General features: G+C 44.6%; 13 non-coding genes across 13 annotated transcripts; all 13 read left to right on the top strand.

The window, feature by feature from the left end:
• The first annotated feature begins 17 nt into the window (after window positions 1-17).
• Window positions 18-208, top strand: LOC141193860 (U2 spliceosomal RNA). The gene has a single exon (XR_012266666.1). It is a non-coding gene; the product is annotated as a U2 spliceosomal RNA (small nuclear RNA).
• A 1,114-nt stretch (window positions 209-1,322) lies between these two features.
• Window positions 1,323-1,513, top strand: LOC141193859 (U2 spliceosomal RNA). Its single transcript, XR_012266665.1, has one exon. It is a non-coding gene; the product is annotated as a U2 spliceosomal RNA (small nuclear RNA).
• A 1,127-nt stretch (window positions 1,514-2,640) lies between these two features.
• On the top strand, window positions 2,641-2,831 carry LOC141193858 (U2 spliceosomal RNA). The gene has a single exon (XR_012266664.1). It is a non-coding gene; the product is annotated as a U2 spliceosomal RNA (small nuclear RNA).
• Window positions 2,832-3,946: 1,115 nt separating this feature from the next.
• On the top strand, window positions 3,947-4,137 carry LOC141193730 (U2 spliceosomal RNA). The gene has a single exon (XR_012266600.1). It is a non-coding gene; the product is annotated as a U2 spliceosomal RNA (small nuclear RNA).
• Window positions 4,138-5,252: 1,115 nt separating this feature from the next.
• On the top strand, window positions 5,253-5,443 carry LOC141193857 (U2 spliceosomal RNA). The gene has a single exon (XR_012266663.1). It is a non-coding gene; the product is annotated as a U2 spliceosomal RNA (small nuclear RNA).
• A 1,115-nt stretch (window positions 5,444-6,558) lies between these two features.
• Window positions 6,559-6,749, top strand: LOC141193856 (U2 spliceosomal RNA). The gene has a single exon (XR_012266662.1). It is a non-coding gene; the product is annotated as a U2 spliceosomal RNA (small nuclear RNA).
• A 1,115-nt stretch (window positions 6,750-7,864) lies between these two features.
• On the top strand, window positions 7,865-8,055 carry LOC141193855 (U2 spliceosomal RNA). Its single transcript, XR_012266661.1, has one exon. It is a non-coding gene; the product is annotated as a U2 spliceosomal RNA (small nuclear RNA).
• A 1,121-nt stretch (window positions 8,056-9,176) lies between these two features.
• LOC141193854 (U2 spliceosomal RNA) lies at window positions 9,177-9,367 on the top strand. The gene has a single exon (XR_012266660.1). It is a non-coding gene; the product is annotated as a U2 spliceosomal RNA (small nuclear RNA).
• Window positions 9,368-10,482: 1,115 nt separating this feature from the next.
• LOC141193853 (U2 spliceosomal RNA) lies at window positions 10,483-10,673 on the top strand. The gene has a single exon (XR_012266659.1). It is a non-coding gene; the product is annotated as a U2 spliceosomal RNA (small nuclear RNA).
• Window positions 10,674-11,794: 1,121 nt separating this feature from the next.
• Window positions 11,795-11,985, top strand: LOC141193852 (U2 spliceosomal RNA). Its single transcript, XR_012266658.1, has one exon. It is a non-coding gene; the product is annotated as a U2 spliceosomal RNA (small nuclear RNA).
• Window positions 11,986-13,106: 1,121 nt separating this feature from the next.
• On the top strand, window positions 13,107-13,297 carry LOC141193565 (U2 spliceosomal RNA). Its single transcript, XR_012266472.1, has one exon. It is a non-coding gene; the product is annotated as a U2 spliceosomal RNA (small nuclear RNA).
• Window positions 13,298-14,412: 1,115 nt separating this feature from the next.
• Window positions 14,413-14,603, top strand: LOC141193850 (U2 spliceosomal RNA). Its single transcript, XR_012266656.1, has one exon. It is a non-coding gene; the product is annotated as a U2 spliceosomal RNA (small nuclear RNA).
• A 1,121-nt stretch (window positions 14,604-15,724) lies between these two features.
• LOC141193849 (U2 spliceosomal RNA) lies at window positions 15,725-15,915 on the top strand. Its single transcript, XR_012266655.1, has one exon. It is a non-coding gene; the product is annotated as a U2 spliceosomal RNA (small nuclear RNA).
• Window positions 15,916-16,551: the final 636 nt, after the last annotated feature.

Raw genomic sequence — 16,551 nt, 5'->3', positions numbered from 1 at the left:
TGAAACCAATTCTGGTTATCGCTTCTCGGCCTTTTGGCTAAGATCAAGTGTAGTATCTGTTCTTATCAGTTTAATATCTGATACGTCCCCTATCTGGGGACCATATATTAAATGGATTTTTAGAACAGGGAGATGGAAAAAGAGCTTGCTCTGTCCACTCCACGCATTGACCTGGTATTGCAGTATCTCCAGGACCGGTGCACCCCTTCTTTAATGCAGTTTCTAAAATCAGAAAGAATTGAATTCAATGTTTTTTGTTCATTTTGCTTGTTTGTCGGATTTTGGGATGGACTCTTTGGCTTTGCTTTTCTTCTCCTCATTGGATTTTTCATGTTCAAAGTTGCAGAAGCCAGATTACAAGCTCATTTTGGTTCAACTTCAGCAACTGTGCATTGCATTGCCATGTAATGTGATGCAATGCTATCTTTCTAGCTCTCCCTTTTTACTTCCTTTTGGATAAACAGACATATTAGGCAAGCATTTTGGAGCTTTCACCTAAATAACTACAGGTGGTGAGATAAGCTGCACAATATAATTGACCTTTCAGTATATTGTTGCACACACACCATCTATTTAGCAAATGCCCTTGTTATCAACAGCAGCCTTTTAAACTCAACTGAGCTAACAGGTATGTGCGCTGGTTACTCTGCTGCGCTTAAAATTTCTTTTTTGGTTTGCTACAATGCCTTTTCTGAAACGTTGTCTCCTTCTGCTGGAACACTGACTTCTTTCATTTAATGCCTGCAGACTATAAAAGAGAACCCAACCCAAAAAGTTTGGTTGATTAGTCTGTGGCATTCTGTTAAACTGTTGCTTATGGCGGTCTCTGTGAGCTTCTCAGCGACATTCAGCCAGCCAGGTATCCTGCCTGCAGTAGATGGAATGTGGCAATGGAACGCTGGCTGCGCGTGTCATAATAGGCTCTGAGCCTTTATATACCTGTGCACAGCAGCAGCCACCTTTAGTCTGCTGCTGGACAGCCAGCAGCAGCAGCAGCAGGAGAGGTATGTAATCAGGAGCCCTCCTGCTAAGGGTAGACAGCTGCTCGTTCCACCCCACCCCCCGCCTTAATTGGTTCTCCTCCCTTCCAACGGTGTTGAGGCGGGTGGGAACAGCAGGGGGTGAAGGTGCTGTGTTTAAAGAGGTGGAGTTATGCAGATCTAAAACGCGTGGATTGCAGCAGCAGCAAGCCGAAAAGTGCAGGCATGTAAGGGATCTAGAGGTTGACAACATGTCTTCTTAACGGGAGTCCAGGAGCTCATCTCCACAAATGGACTTTTCAGGATCCTTGGTGGCTCCGTAGTTTGAAACCAATTCTGGTTATCGCTTCTCGGCCTTTTGGCTAAGATCAAGTGTAGTATCTGTTCTTATCAGTTTAATATCTGATACGTCCCCTATCTGGGGACCATATATTAAATGGATTTTTAGAACAGGGAGATGGAAAAAGAGCTTGCTCTGTCCACTCCACGCATTGACCTGGTATTGCAGTATCTCCAGGACCGGTGCACCCCTTCTTTAATGCAGTTTCTAAAATCAGAAAGAATTGAATTCAATGTTTTTTGTTCATTTTGCTTGTTTGTTGGATTTTGGGATGGACTCTTTGGCTTTGCTTTTCTTCTCCTCATTGGATTTTTCATGTTCAAAGTTGCAGAAGCCAGATTACAAGCTCATTTTGGTTCAACTTCAGCAACTGTGCATTGCATTGCCATGTAATGTGATGCAATGCTATCTTTCTAGCTCTCCCTTTTTACTTCCTTTTGGATAAACAGACATATTAGGCAAGCATTTTGGAGCTTTCACCTAAATAACTACAGGTGGTGAGATAAGCTGCACAATATAATTGACCTTTCAGTATATTGTTGCACACACACCATCTATTTAGCAAATGCCCTTGTTATCAACAGCAGCCTTTTAAACTCACCTGAGCTAACAGGTATGTGCGCTGGTTACTCTGCTGCGCTTAAAATTTCTTTTTTGGTTTGCTACAATGCCTTTTCTGAAACGTTGTCTCCTTCTGCTGGAACACTGACTTCTTTCATTTAATGCCTGCAGACTATAAAAGAGAACCCAACCCAAAAAGTTTGGTTGATTAGTCTGTGGCATTCTGTTAAACATTCTGTTAAACTGTTGCTTATGGCGGTCTCTGTGAGCTTCTCAGCGACATTCAGCCAGCCAGGTATCCTGCCTGCAGTAGATGGAATGTGGCAATGGAACGCTGGCTGCGCGTGTCATAATAGGCTCTGAGCCTTTATATACCTGTGCACAGCAGCAGCCACCTTCAGTCTGCTGCTGGACAGCCAGCAGCAGCAGCAGCAGGAGAGGTATGTAATCAGGAGCCCTCCTGCTAAGGGTAGACAGCTGCTCGTTCCACCCCACCCCCCGCCTTAATTGGTTCTCCTCCCTTCCAACGGTGTTGAGGCGGGTGGGAACAGCAGGGGGTGAAGGTGCTGTGTTTAAAGAGGTGGAGTTATGCAGATCTAAAACGCGTGGATTGCAGCAGCAGCAAGCCGAAAAGTGCAGGCATGTAAGGGATCTAGAGGTTGACAACATGTCTTCTTAACGGGAGTCCAGGAGCTCATCTCCACAAATGGACTTTTCAGGATCCTTGGGTGGCTCCGTAGTTTGAAACCAATTCTGGTTATCGCTTCTCGGCCTTTTGGCTAAGATCAAGTGTAGTATCTGTTCTTATCAGTTTAATATCTGATACGTCCCCTATCTGGGGACCATATATTAAATGGATTTTTAGAACAGGGAGATGGAAAAAGAGCTTGCTCTGTCCACTCCACGCATTGACCTGGTATTGCAGTATCTCCAGGACCGGTGCACCCCTTCTTTAATGCAGTTTCTAAAATCAGAAAGAATTGAATTCAATGTTTTTTGTTCATTTTGCTTGTTTGTCGGATTTTGGGATGGACTCTTTGGCTTTGCTTTTCTTCTCCTCATTGGATTTTTCATGTTCAAAGTTGCAGAAGCCAGATTACAAGCTCATTTTGGTTCAACTTCAGCAACTGTGCATTGCATTGCCATGTAATGTGATGCAATGCTATCTTTCTAGCTCTCCCTTTTTACTTCCTTTTGGATAAACAGACATATTAGGCAAGCATTTTGGAGCTTTCACCTAAATAACTACAGGTGGTGAGATAAGCTGCACAATATAATTGACCTTTCAGTATATTGTTGCACACACACCATCTATTTAGCAAATGCCCTTGTTATCAACAGCAGCCTTTTAAACTCACCTGAGCTAACAGGTATGTGCGCTGGTTACTCTGCTGCGCTTAAAATTTCTTTTTTGGTTTGCTACAATGCCTTTTCTGAAACGTTGTCTCCTTCTGCTGGAACACTGACTTCTTTCATTTAATGCCTGCAGACTATAAAAGAGAACCCAACCCAAAAAGTTTGGTTGATTAGTCTGTGGCATTCTGTTAAACTGTTGCTTATGGCGGTCTCTGTGAGCTTCTCAGCGACATTCAGCCAGCCAGGTATCCTGCCTGCAGTAGATGGAATGTGGCAATGGAACGCTGGCTGCGCGTGTCATAATAGGCTCTGAGCCTTTATATACCTGTGCACAGCAGCAGCCACCTTCAGTCTGCTGCTGGACAGCCAGCAGCAGCAGCAGCAGGAGAGGTATGTAATCAGGAGCCCTCCTGCTAAGGGTAGACAGCTGCTCGTTCCACCCCACCCCCCGCCTTAATTGGTTCTCCTCCCTTCCAACGGTGTTGAGGCGGGTGGGAACAGCAGGGGGTGAAGGTGCTGTGTTTAAAGAGGTGGAGTTATGCAGATCTAAAACGCGTGGATTGCAGCAGCAGCAAGCCGAAAAGTGCAGGCATGTAAGGGATCTAGAGGTTGACAACATGTCTTCTTAACGGGAGTCCAGGAGCTCATCTCCACAAATGGACTTTTCAGGATCCTTGGGTGGCTCCGTAGTTTGAAACCAATTCTGGTTATCGCTTCTCGGCCTTTTGGCTAAGATCAAGTGTAGTATCTGTTCTTATCAGTTTAATATCTGATACGTCCCCTATCTGGGGACCATATATTAAATGGATTTTTAGAACAGGGAGATGGAAAAAGAGCTTGCTCTGTCCACTCCACGCATTGACCTGGTATTGCAGTATCTCCAGGACCAGTGCACCCCTTCTTTAATGCAGTTTCTAAAATCAGAAAGAATTGAATTCAATGTTTTTTGTTCATTTTGCTTGTTTGTCGGATTTTGGGATGGACTCTTTGGCTTTGCTTTTCTTCTCCTCATTGGATTTTTCATGTTCAAAGTTGCAGAAGCCAGATTACAAGCTCATTTTGGTTCAACTTCAGCAACTGTGCATTGCATTGCCATGTAATGTGATGCAATGCTATCTTTCTAGCTCTCCCTTTTTACTTCCTTTTGGATAAACAGACATATTAGGCAAGCATTTTGGAGCTTTCACCTAAATAACTACAGGTGGTGAGATAAGCTGCACAATATAATTGACCTTTCAGTATATTGTTGCACACACACCATCTATTTAGCAAATGCCCTTGTTATCAACAGCAGCCTTTTAAACTCACCTGAGCTAACAGGTATGTGCGCTGGTTACTCTGCTGCGCTTAAAATTTCTTTTTTGGTTTGCTACAATGCCTTTTCTGAAACGTTGTCTCCTTCTGCTGGGACACTGACTTCTTTCATTTAATGCCTGCAGACTATAAAAGAGAACCCAACCCAAAAAGTTTGGTTGATTAGTCTGTGGCATTCTGTTAAACTGTTGCTTATGGCGGTCTCTGTGAGCTTCTCAGCGACATTCAGCCAGCCAGGTATCCTGCCTGCAGTAGATGGAATGTGGCAATGGAACGCTGGCTGCGCGTGTCATAATAGGCTCTGAGCCTTTATATACCTGTGCACAGCAGCAGCCACCTTCAGTCTGCTGCTGGACAGCCAGCAGCAGCAGCAGCAGGAGAGGTATGTAATCAGGAGCCCTCCTGCTAAGGGTAGACAGCTGCTCGTTCCACCCCACCCCCCGCCTTAATTGGTTCTCCTCCCTTCCAACGGTGTTGAGGCGGGTGGGAACAGCAGGGGGTGAAGGTGCTGTGTTTAAAGAGGTGGAGTTATGCAGATCTAAAACGCGTGGATTGCAGCAGCAGCAAGCCGAAAAGTGCAGGCATGTAAGGGATCTAGAGGTTGACAACATGTCTTCTTAACGGGAGTCCAGGAGCTCATCTCCACAAATGGACTTTTCAGGATCCTTGGGTGGCTCCGTAGTTTGAAACCAATTCTGGTTATCGCTTCTCGGCCTTTTGGCTAAGATCAAGTGTAGTATCTGTTCTTATCAGTTTAATATCTGATACGTCCCCTATCTGGGGACCATATATTAAATGGATTTTTAGAACAGGGAGATGGAAAAAGAGCTTGCTCTGTCCACTCCACGCATTGACCTGGTATTGCAGTATCTCCAGGACCGGTGCACCCCTTCTTTAATGCAGTTTCTAAAATCAGAAAGAATTGAATTCAATGATTTTTGTTCATTTTGCTTGTTTGTCGGATTTTGGGATGGACTCTTTGGCTTTGCTTTTCTTCTCCTCATTGGATTTTTCATGTTCAAAGTTGCAGAAGCCAGATTACAAGCTCATTTTGGTTCAACTTCAGCAACTGTGCATTGCATTGCCATGTAATGTGATGCAATGCTATCTTTCTAGCTCTCCCTTTTTACTTCCTTTTGGATAAACAGACATATTAGGCAAGCATTTTGGAGCTTTCACCTAAATAACTACAGGTGGTGAGATAAGCTGCACAATATAATTGACCTTTCAGTATATTGTTGCACACACACCATCTATTTAGCAAATGCCCTTGTTATCAACAGCAGCCTTTTAAACTCACCTGAGCTAACAGGTATGTGCGCTGGTTACTCTGCTGCGCTTAAAATTTCTTTTTTGGTTTGCTACAATGCCTTTTCTGAAATGTTGTCTCCTTCTGCTGGAACACTGACTTCTTTCATTTAATGCCTACAGACTATAAAAGAGAACCCAACCCAAAAAGTTTGGTTGATTAGTCTGTGGCATTCTGTTAAACTGTTGCTTATGGCGGTCTCTGTGAGCTTCTCAGCGACATTCAGCCAGCCAGGTATCCTGCCTGCAGTAGATGGAATGTGGCAATGGAACGCTGGCTGCGCGTGTCATAATAGGCTCTGAGCCTTTATATACCTGTGCACAGTAGCAGCCACCTTCAGTCTGCTGCTGGACAGCCAGCAGCAGCAGCAGCAGGAGAGGTATGTAATCAGGAGCCCTCCTGCTAAGGGTAGACAGCTGCTCGTTCCACCCCACCCCCCGCCTTAATTGGTTCTCCTCCCTTCCAACGGTGTTGAGGCGGGTGGGAACAGCAGGGGGTGAAGGTGCTGTGTTTAAAGAGGTGGAGTTATGCAGATCTAAAACGCTTGGATTGCAGCAGCAGCAAGCCGAAAAGTGCAGGCATGTAAGGGATCTAGAGGTTGACAACATGTCTTCTTAACGGGAGTCCAGGAGCTCATCTCCACAAATGGACTTTTCAGGATCCTTGGGTGGCTCCGTAGTTTGAAACCAATTCTGGTTATCGCTTCTCGGCCTTTTGGCTAAGATCAAGTGTAGTATCTGTTCTTATCAGTTTAATATCTGATACGTCCCCTATCTGGGGACCATATATTAAATGGATTTTTAGAACAGGGAGATGGAAAAAGAGCTTGCTCTGTCCACTCCACGCATTGACCTGGTATTGCAGTATCTCCAGGACCGGTGCACCCCTTCTTTAATGCAGTTTCTAAAATCAGAAAGAATTGAATTCAATGTTTTTTGTTCATTTTGCTTGTTTGTCGGATTTTGGGATGGACTCTTTGGCTTTGCTTTTCTTCTCCTCATTGGATTTTTCATGTTCAAAGTTGCAGAAGCCAGATTACAAGCTCATTTTGGTTCAACTTCAGCAACTGTGCATTGCATTGCCATGTAATGTGATGCAATGCTATCTTTCTAGCTCTCCCTTTTTACTTCCTGTTGGATAAACAGACATATTAGGCAAGCATTTTGGAGCTTTCACCTAAATAACTACAGGTGGTGAGATAAGCTGCACAATATAATTGACCTTTCAGTATATTGTTGCACACACACCATCTATTTAGCAAATGCCCTTGTTATCAACAGCAGCCTTTTAAACTCACCTGAGCTAACAGGTATGTGCGCTGGTTACTCTGCTGCGCTTAAAATTTCTTTTTTGGTTTGCTACAATGCCTTTTCTGAAACGTTGTCTCCTTCTGCTGGAACACTGACTTCTTTCATTTAATGCCTGCAGACTATAAAAGAGAACCCAACCCAAAAAGTTTGGTTGATTAGTCTGTGGCATTCTGTTGAACTGTTGCTTATGGCGGTCTCTGTGAGCTTCTCAGCGACATTCAGCCAGCCAGGTATCCTGCCTGCAGTAGATGGAATTTGGCAATGGAACGCTGGCTGCGCGTGTCATAATAGGCTCTGAGCCTTTATATACCTGTGCACAGCAGCAGCCACCTTCAGTCTGCTGCTGGACAGCCAGCAGCAGCAGCAGCAGGAGAGGTATGTAATCAGGAGCCCTCCTGCTAAGGGTAGACAGCTGCTCGTTCCACCCCACCCCCCGCCTTAATTGGTTCTCCTCCCTTCCAACGGTGTTGAGGCGGGTGGGAACAGCAGGGGGTGAAGGTGCTGTGTTTAAAGAGGTGGAGTTATGCAGATCTAAAACGCGTGGATTGCAGCAGCAGCAAGCCGAAAAGTGCAGGCATGTAAGGGATCTAGAGGTTGACAACATGTCTTCTTAACGGGAGTCCAGAAGCTCATCTCCACAAATGGACTTTTCAGGATCCTTGGGTGGCTCCGTAGTTTGAAACCAATTCTGGTTATCGCTTCTCGGCCTTTTGGCTAAGATCAAGTGTAGTATCTGTTCTTATCAGTTTAATATCTGATACGTCCCCTATCTGGGGACCATATATTAAATGGATTTTTAGAACAGGGAGATGGAAAAAGAGCTTGCTCTGTCCACTCCACGCATTGACCTGGTATTGCAGTATCTCCAGGACCGGTGCACCCCTTCTTTAATGCAGTTTCTAAAATCAGAAAGAATTGAATTCAATGTTTTTTGTTCATTTTGCTTGTTTGTCGGATTTTGGGATGGACTCTTTGGCTTTGCTTTTCTTCTCCTCATTGGATTTTTCATGTTCAAAGTTGCAGAAGCCAGATTACAAGCTCATTTTGGTTCAACTTCAGCAACTGTGCATTGCATTGCCATGTAATGTGATGCAATGCTATCTTTCTAGCTCTCCCTTTTTACTTCCTTTTGGATAAACAGACATATTAGGCAAGCATTTTGGAGCTTTCACCTAAATAACTACAGGTGGTGAGATAAGCTGCACAATATAATTGACCTTTCAGTATATTGTTGCACACACACCATCTATTTAGCAAATGCCCTTGTTATCAACAGCAGCCTTTTAAACTCACCTGAGCTAACAGGTATGTGCGCTGGTTACTCTGCTGCGCTTAAAATTTCTTTTTTGGTTTGCTTTTTTTTCAATGCCTTTTCTGAAACGTTGTCTCCTTCTGCTGGAACACTGACTTCTTTCATTTAATGCCTGCAGACTATAAAAGAGAACCCAACCCAAAAAGTTTGGTTGATTAGTCTGTGGCATTCTGTTAAACTGTTGCTTATGGCGGTCTCTGTGAGCTTCTCAGCGACATTCAGCCAGCCAGGTATCCTGCCTGCAGTAGATGGAATGTGGCAATGGAACGCTGGCTGCGCGTGTCATAATAGGCTCCGAGCCTTTATATACCTGTGCACAGCAGCAGCCACCTTCAGTCTGCTGCTGGACAGCCAGCAGCAGCAGCAGCAGGAGAGGTATGTAATCAGGAGCCCTCCTGCTAAGGGTAGACAGCTGCTCGTTCCACCCCACCCCCCGCCTTAATTGGTTCTCCTCCCTTCCAACGGTGTTGAGGCGGGTGGGAACAGCAGGGGGTGAAGGTGCTGTGTTTAAAGAGGTGGAGTTATGCAGATCTAAAACGCTTGGATTGCAGCAGCAGCAAGCCGAAAAGTGCAGGCATGTAAGGGATCTAGAGGTTGACAACATGTCTTCTTAACGGGAGTCCAGGAGCTCATCTCCACAAATGGACTTTTCAGGATCCTTGGGTGGCTCCGTAGTTTGAAACCAATTCTGGTTATCGCTTCTCGGCCTTTTGGCTAAGATCAAGTGTAGTATCTGTTCTTATCAGTTTAATATCTGATACGTCCCCTATCTGGGGACCATATATTAAATGGATTTTTAGAACAGGGAGATGGAAAAAGAGCTTGCTCTGTCCACTCCACGCATTGACCTGGTATTGCAGTATCTCCAGGACCGGTGCACCCCTTCTTTAATGCAGTTTCTAAAATCAGAAAGAATTGAATTCAATGTTTTTTGTTCATTTTGCTTGTTTGTCGGATTTTGGGATGGACTCTTTGGCTTTGCTTTTCTTCTCCTCATTGGATTTTTCATGTTCAAAGTTGCAGAAGCCAGATTACAAGCTCATTTTGGTTCAACTTCAGCAACTGTGCATTGCATTGCCATGTAATGTGATGCAATGCTATCTTTCTAGCTCTCCCTTTTTACTTCCTGTTGGATAAACAGACATATTAGGCAAGCATTTTGGAGCTTTCACCTAAATAACTACAGGTGGTGAGATAAGCTGCACAATATAATTGACCTTTCAGTATATTGTTGCACACACACCATCTATTTAGCAAATGCCCTTGTTATCAACAGCAGCCTTTTAAACTCACCTGAGCTAACAGGTATGTGCGCTGGTTACTCTGCTGCGCTTAAAATTTCTTTTTTGGTTTGCTACAATGCCTTTTCTGAAACGTTGTCTCCTTCTGCTGGAACACTGACTTCTTTCATTTAATGCCTGCAGACTATAAAAGAGAACCCAACCCAAAAAGTTTGGTTGATTAGTCTGTGGCATTCTGTTAAACTGTTGCTTATGGCGGTCTCTGTGAGCTTCTCAGCGACATTCAGCCAGCCAGGTATCCTGCCTGCAGTAGATGGAATTTGGCAATGGAACGCTGGCTGCGCGTGTCATAATAGGCTCTGAGCCTTTATATACCTGTGCACAGCAGCAGCCACCTTCAGTCTGCTGCTGGACAGCCAGCAGCAGCAGCAGCAGGAGAGGTATGTAATCAGGAGCCCTCCTGCTAAGGGTAGACAGCTGCTCGTTCCACCCCACCCCCCGCCTTAATTGGTTCTCCTCCCTTCCAACGGTGTTGAGGCGGGTGGGAACAGCAGGGGGTGAAGGTGCTGTGTTTAAAGAGGTGGAGTTATGCAGATCTAAAACGCGTGGATTGCAGCAGCAGCAAGCCGAAAAGTGCAGGCATGTAAGGGATCTAGAGGTTGACAACATGTCTTCTTAACGGGAGTCCAGAAGCTCATCTCCACAAATGGACTTTTCAGGATCCTTGGGTGGCTCCGTAGTTTGAAACCAATTCTGGTTATCGCTTCTCGGCCTTTTGGCTAAGATCAAGTGTAGTATCTGTTCTTATCAGTTTAATATCTGATACGTCCCCTATCTGGGGACCATATATTAAATGGATTTTTAGAACAGGGAGATGGAAAAAGAGCTTGCTCTGTCCACTCCACGCATTGACCTGGTATTGCAGTATCTCCAGGACCGGTGCACCCCTTCTTTAATGCAGTTTCTAAAATCAGAAAGAATTGAATTCAATGTTTTTTGTTCATTTTGCTTGTTTGTCGGATTTTGGGATGGACTCTTTGGCTTTGCTTTTCTTCTCCTCATTGGATTTTTCATGTTCAAAGTTGCAGAAGCCAGATTACAAGCTCATTTTGGTTCAACTTCAGCAACTGTGCATTGCATTGCCATGTAATGTGATGCAATGCTATCTTTCTAGCTCTCCCTTTTTACTTCCTTTTGGATAAACAGACATATTAGGCAAGCATTTTGGAGCTTTCACCTAAATAACTACAGGTGGTGAGATAAGCTGCACAATATAATTGACCTTTCAGTATATTGTTGCACACACACCATCTATTTAGCAAATGCCCTTGTTATCAACAGCAGCCTTTTAAACTCACCTGAGCTAACAGGTATGTGCGCTGGTTACTCTGCTGCGCTTAAAATTTCTTTTTTGGTTTGCTTTTTTTTCAATGCCTTTTCTGAAACGTTGTCTCCTTCTGCTGGAACACTGACTTCTTTCATTTAATGCCTGCAGACTATAAAAGAGAACCCAACCCAAAAAGTTTGGTTGATTAGTCTGTGGCATTCTGTTAAACTGTTGCTTATGGCGGTCTCTGTGAGCTTCTCAGCGACATTCAGCCAGCCAGGTATCCTGCCTGCAGTAGATGGAATGTGGCAATGGAACGCTGGCTGCGCGTGTCATAATAGGCTCTGAGCCTTTATATACCTGTGCACAGCAGCAGCCACCTTCAGTCTGCTGCTGGACAGCCAGCAGCAGCAGCAGCAGGAGAGGTATGTAATCAGGAGCCCTCCTGCTAAGGGTAGACAGCTGCTCGTTCCACCCCACCCCCCGCCTTAATTGGTTCTCCTCCCTTCCAACGGTGTTGAGGCGGGTGGGAACAGCAGGGGGTGAAGGTGCTGTGTTTAAAGAGGTGGAGTTATGCAGATCTAAAACGCGTGGATTGCAGCAGCAGCAAGCCGAAAAGTGCAGGCATGTAAGGGATCTAGAGGTTGACAACATGTCTTCTTAACGGGAGTCCAGGAGCTCATCTCCACAAATGGACTTTTCAGGATCCTTGGGTGGCTCCGTAGTTTGAAACCAATTCTGGTTATCGCTTCTCGGCCTTTTGGCTAAGATCAAGTGTAGTATCTGTTCTTATCAGTTTAATATCTGATACGTCCCCTATCTGGGGACCATATATTAAATGGATTTTTAGAACAGGGAGATGGAAAAAGAGCTTGCTCTGTCCACTCCACGCATTGACCTGGTATTGCAGTATCTCCAGGACCGGTGCACCCCTTCTTTAATGCAGTTTCTAAAATCAGAAAGAATTGAATTCAATGTTTTTTGTTCATTTTGCTTGTTTGTCGGATTTTGGGATGGACTCTTTGGCTTTGCTTTTCTTCTCCTCAATGGATTTTTCATGTTCAAAGTTGCAGAAGCCAGATTACAAGCTCATTTTGGTTCAACTTCAGCAACTGTGCATTGCATTGCCATGTAATGTGATGCAATGCTATCTTTCTAGCTCTCCCTTTTTACTTCCTTTTGGATAAACAGACATATTAGGCAAGCATTTTGGAGCTTTCACCTAAATAACTACAGGTGGTGAGATAAGCTGCACAATATAATTGACCTTTCAGTATATTGTTGCACACACACCATCTATTTAGCAAATGCCCTTGTTATCAACAGCAGCCTTTTAAACTCACCTGAGCTAACAGGTATGTGCGCTGGTTACTCTGCTGCGCTTAAAATTTCTTTTTTGGTTTGCTTTTTTTTCAATGCCTTTTCTGAAACGTTGTCTCCTTCTGCTGGAACACTGACTTCTTTCATTTAATGCCTGCAGACTATAAAAGAGAACCCAACCCAAAAAGTTTGGTTGATTAGTCTGTGGCATTCTGTTAAACTGTTGCTTATGGCGGTCTCTGTGAGCTTCTCAGCGACATTCAGCCAGCCAGGTATCCTGCCTGCAGTAGATGGAATGTGGCAATGGAACGCTGGCTGCGCGTGTCATAATAGGCTCTGAGCCTTTATATACCTGTGCACAGCAGCAGCCACCTTCAGTCTGCTGCTGGACAGCCAGCAGCAGCAGCAGCAGGAGAGGTATGTAATCAGGAGCCCTCCTGCTAAGGGTAGACAGCTGCTCGTTCCACCCCACCCCCCGCCTTAATTGGTTCTCCTCCCTTCCAACGGTGTTGAGGCGGGTGGGAACAGCAGGGGGTGAAGGTGCTGTGTTTAAAGAGGTGGAGTTATGCAGATCTAAAACGCGTGGATTGCAGCAGCAGCAAGCCGAAAAGTGCAGGCATGTAAGGGATCTAGAGGTTGACAACATGTCTTCTTAACGGGAGTCCAGGAGCTCATCTCCACAAATGGACTTTTCAGGATCCTTGGGTGGCTCCGTAGTTTGAAACCAATTCTGGTTATCGCTTCTCGGCCTTTTGGCTAAGATCAAGGGTAGTATCTGTTCTTATCAGTTTAATATCTGATACGTCCCCTATCTGGGGACCATATATTAAATGGATTTTTAGAACAGGGAGATGGAAAAAGAGCTTGCTCTGTCCACTCCACGCATTGACCTGGTATTGCAGTATCTCCAGGACCGGTGCACCCCTTCTTTAATGCAGTTTCTAAAATCAGAAAGAATTGAATTCAATGTTTTTTGTTCATTTTGCTTGTTTGTCGGATTTTGGGATGGACTCTTTGGCTTTGCTTTTCTTCTCCTCAATGGATTTTTCATGTTCAAAGTTGCAGAAGCCAGATTACAAGCTCATTTTGGTTCAACTTCAGCAACTGTGCATTGCATTGCCATGTAATGTGATGCAATGCTATCTTTCTAGCTCTCCCTTTTTACTTCCTTTTGGATAAACAGACATATTAGGCAAGCATTTTGGAGCTTTCACCTAAATAACTACAGGTGGTGAGATAAGCTGCACAATATAATTGACCTTTCAGTATATTGTTGCACACACACCATCTATTTAGCAAATGCCCTTGTTATCAACAGCAGCCTTTTAAACTCACCTGAGCTAACAGGTATGTGCGCTGGTTACTCTGCTGCGCTTAAAATTTCTTTTTTGGTTTGCTACAATGCCTTTTCTGAAACGTTGTCTCCTTCTGCTGGAACACTGACTTCTTTCATTTAATGCCTGCAGACTATAAAAGAGAACCCAACCCAAAAAGTTTGGTTGATTAGTCTGTGGCATTCTGTTAAACTGTTGCTTATGGCGGTCTCTGTGAGCTTCTCAGCGACATTCAGCCAGCCAGGTATCCTGCCTGCAGTAGATGGAATGTGGCAATGGAACGCTGGCTGCGCGTGTCATAATAGGCTCTGAGCCTTTATATACCTGTGCACAGCAGCAGCCACCTTCAGTCTGCTGCTGGACAGCCAGCAGCAGCAGCAGCAGGAGAGGTATGTAATCAGGAGCCCTCCTGCTAAGGGTAGACAGCTGCTCGTTCCACCCCACCCCCCGCCTTAATTGGTTCTCCTCCCTTCCAACGGTGTTGAGGCGGGTGGGAACAGCAGGGGGTGAAGGTGCTGTGTTTAAAGAGGTGGAGTTATGCAGATCTAAAACGCGTGGATTGCAGCAGCAGCAAGCCGAAAAGTGCAGGCATGTAAGGGATCTAGAGGTTGACAACATGTCTTCTTAACGGGAGTCCAGGAGCTCATCTCCACAAATGGACTTTTCAGGATCCTTGGGTGGCTCCGTAGTTTGAAACCAATTCTGGTTATCGCTTCTCGGCCTTTTGGCTAAGATCAAGTGTAGTATCTGTTCTTATCAGTTTAATATCTGATACGTCCCCTATCTGGGGACCATATATTAAATGGATTTTTAGAACAGGGAGATGGAAAAAGAGCTTGCTCTGTCCACTCCACGCATTGACCTGGTATTGCAGTATCTCCAGGACCGGTGCACCCCTTCTTTAATGCAGTTTCTAAAATCAGAAAGAATTGAATTCAATGTTTTTTGTTCATTTTGCTTGTTTGTCGGATTTTGGGATGGACTCTTTGGCTTTGCTTTTCTTCTCCTCATTGGATTTTTCATGTTCAAAGTTGCAGAAGCCAGATTACAAGCTCATTTTGGTTCAACTTCAGCAACTGTGCATTGCATTGCCATGTAATGTGATGCAATGCTATCTTTCTAGCTCTCCCTTTTTACTTCCTTTTGGATAAACAGACATATTAGGCAAGCATTTTGGAGCTTTCACCTAAATAACTACAGGTGGTGAGATAAGCTGCACAATATAATTGACCTTTCAGTATATTGTTGCACACACACCATCTATTTAGCAAATGCCCTTGTTATCAACAGCAGCCTTTTAAACTCACCTGAGCTAACAGGTATGTGCGCTGGTTACTCTGCTGCGCTTAAAATTTCTTTTTTGGTTTGCTTTTTTTTCAATGCCTTTTCTGAAACGTTGTCTCCTTCTGCTGGAACACTGACTTCTTTCATTTAATGCCTGCAGACTATAAAAGAGAACCCAACCCAAAAAGTTTGGTTGATTAGTCTGTGGCATTCTGTTAAACTGTTGCTTATGGCGGTCTCTGTGAGCTTCTCAGCGACATTCAGCCAGCCAGGTATCCTGCCTGCAGTAGATGGAATGTGGCAATGGAACGCTGGCTGCGCGTGTCATAATAGGCTCTGAGCCTTTATATACCTGTGCACAGCAGCAGCCACCTTCAGTCTGCTGCTGGACAGCCAGCAGCAGCAGCAGCAGGAGAGGTATGTAATCAGGAGCCCTCCTGCTAAGGGTAGACAGCTGCTCGTTCCACCCCACCCCCCGCCTTAATTGGTTCTCCTCCCTTCCAACGGTGTTGAGGCGGGTGGGAACAGCAGGGGGTGAAGGTGCTGTGTTTAAAGAGGTGGAGTTATGCAGATCTAAAACGCGTGGATTGCAGCAGCAGCAAGCCGAAAAGTGCAGGCATGTAAGGGATCTAGAGGTTGACAACATGTCTTCTTAACGGGAGTCCAGGAGCTCATCTCCACAAATGGACTTTTCAGGATCCTTGGGTGGCTCCGTAGTTTGAAACCAATTCTGGTTATCGCTTCTCGGCCTTTTGGCTAAGATCAAGTGTAGTATCTGTTCTTATCAGTTTAATATCTGATACGTCCCCTATCTGGGGACCATATATTAAATGGATTTTTAGAACAGGGAGATGGAAAAAGAGCTTGCTCTGTCCACTCCACGCATTGACCTGGTATTGCAGTATCTCCAGGACCGGTGCACCCCTTCTTTAATGCAGTTTCTAAAATCAGAAAGAATTGAATTCAATGTTTTTTGTTCATTTTGCTTGTTTGTCGGATTTTGGGATGGACTCTTTGGCTTTGCTTTTCTTCTCCTCAATGGATTTTTCATGTTCAAAGTTGCAGAAGCCAGATTACAAGCTCATTTTGGTTCAACTTCAGCAACTGTGCATTGCATTGCCATGTAATGTGATGCAATGCTATCTTTCTAGCTCTCCCTTTTTACTTCCTTTTGGATAAACAGACATATTAGGCAAGCATTTTGGAGCTTTCACCTAAATAACTACAGGTGGTGAGATAAGCTGCACAATATAATTGACCTTTCAGTATATTGTTGCACACACACCATCTATTTAGCAAATGCCCTTGTTATCAACAGCAGCCTTTTAAACTCACCTGAGCTAACAGGTATGTGCGCTGGTTACTCTGCTGCGCTTAAAATTTCTTTTTTGGTTTGCTACAATGCCTTTTCTGAAACGTTGTCTCCTTCTGCTGGAACACTGACTTCTTTCATTTAATGCCTGCAGACTATAAAAGAGAACCCAACCCAAAAAGTTTGGTTGATTAGTCTGTGGCATTCTGTTAAACTGTTGCTTATGGCGGTCTCTGTGAGCTTCTCAGCGA

The sequence above is a fragment of the Phyllobates terribilis genome, unplaced genomic scaffold (assembly GCF_046119375.1).
Source record: "Phyllobates terribilis strain yellow unplaced genomic scaffold, ASM4611937v1 Scaffold_66__1_contigs__length_7565176, whole genome shotgun sequence".
Taxonomy (NCBI): domain Eukaryota; kingdom Metazoa; phylum Chordata; class Amphibia; order Anura; family Dendrobatidae; genus Phyllobates; species Phyllobates terribilis.
Note: the sequence above shows the minus strand (reverse complement) of the source record. Positions and strands in the feature narration are given on the sequence as shown.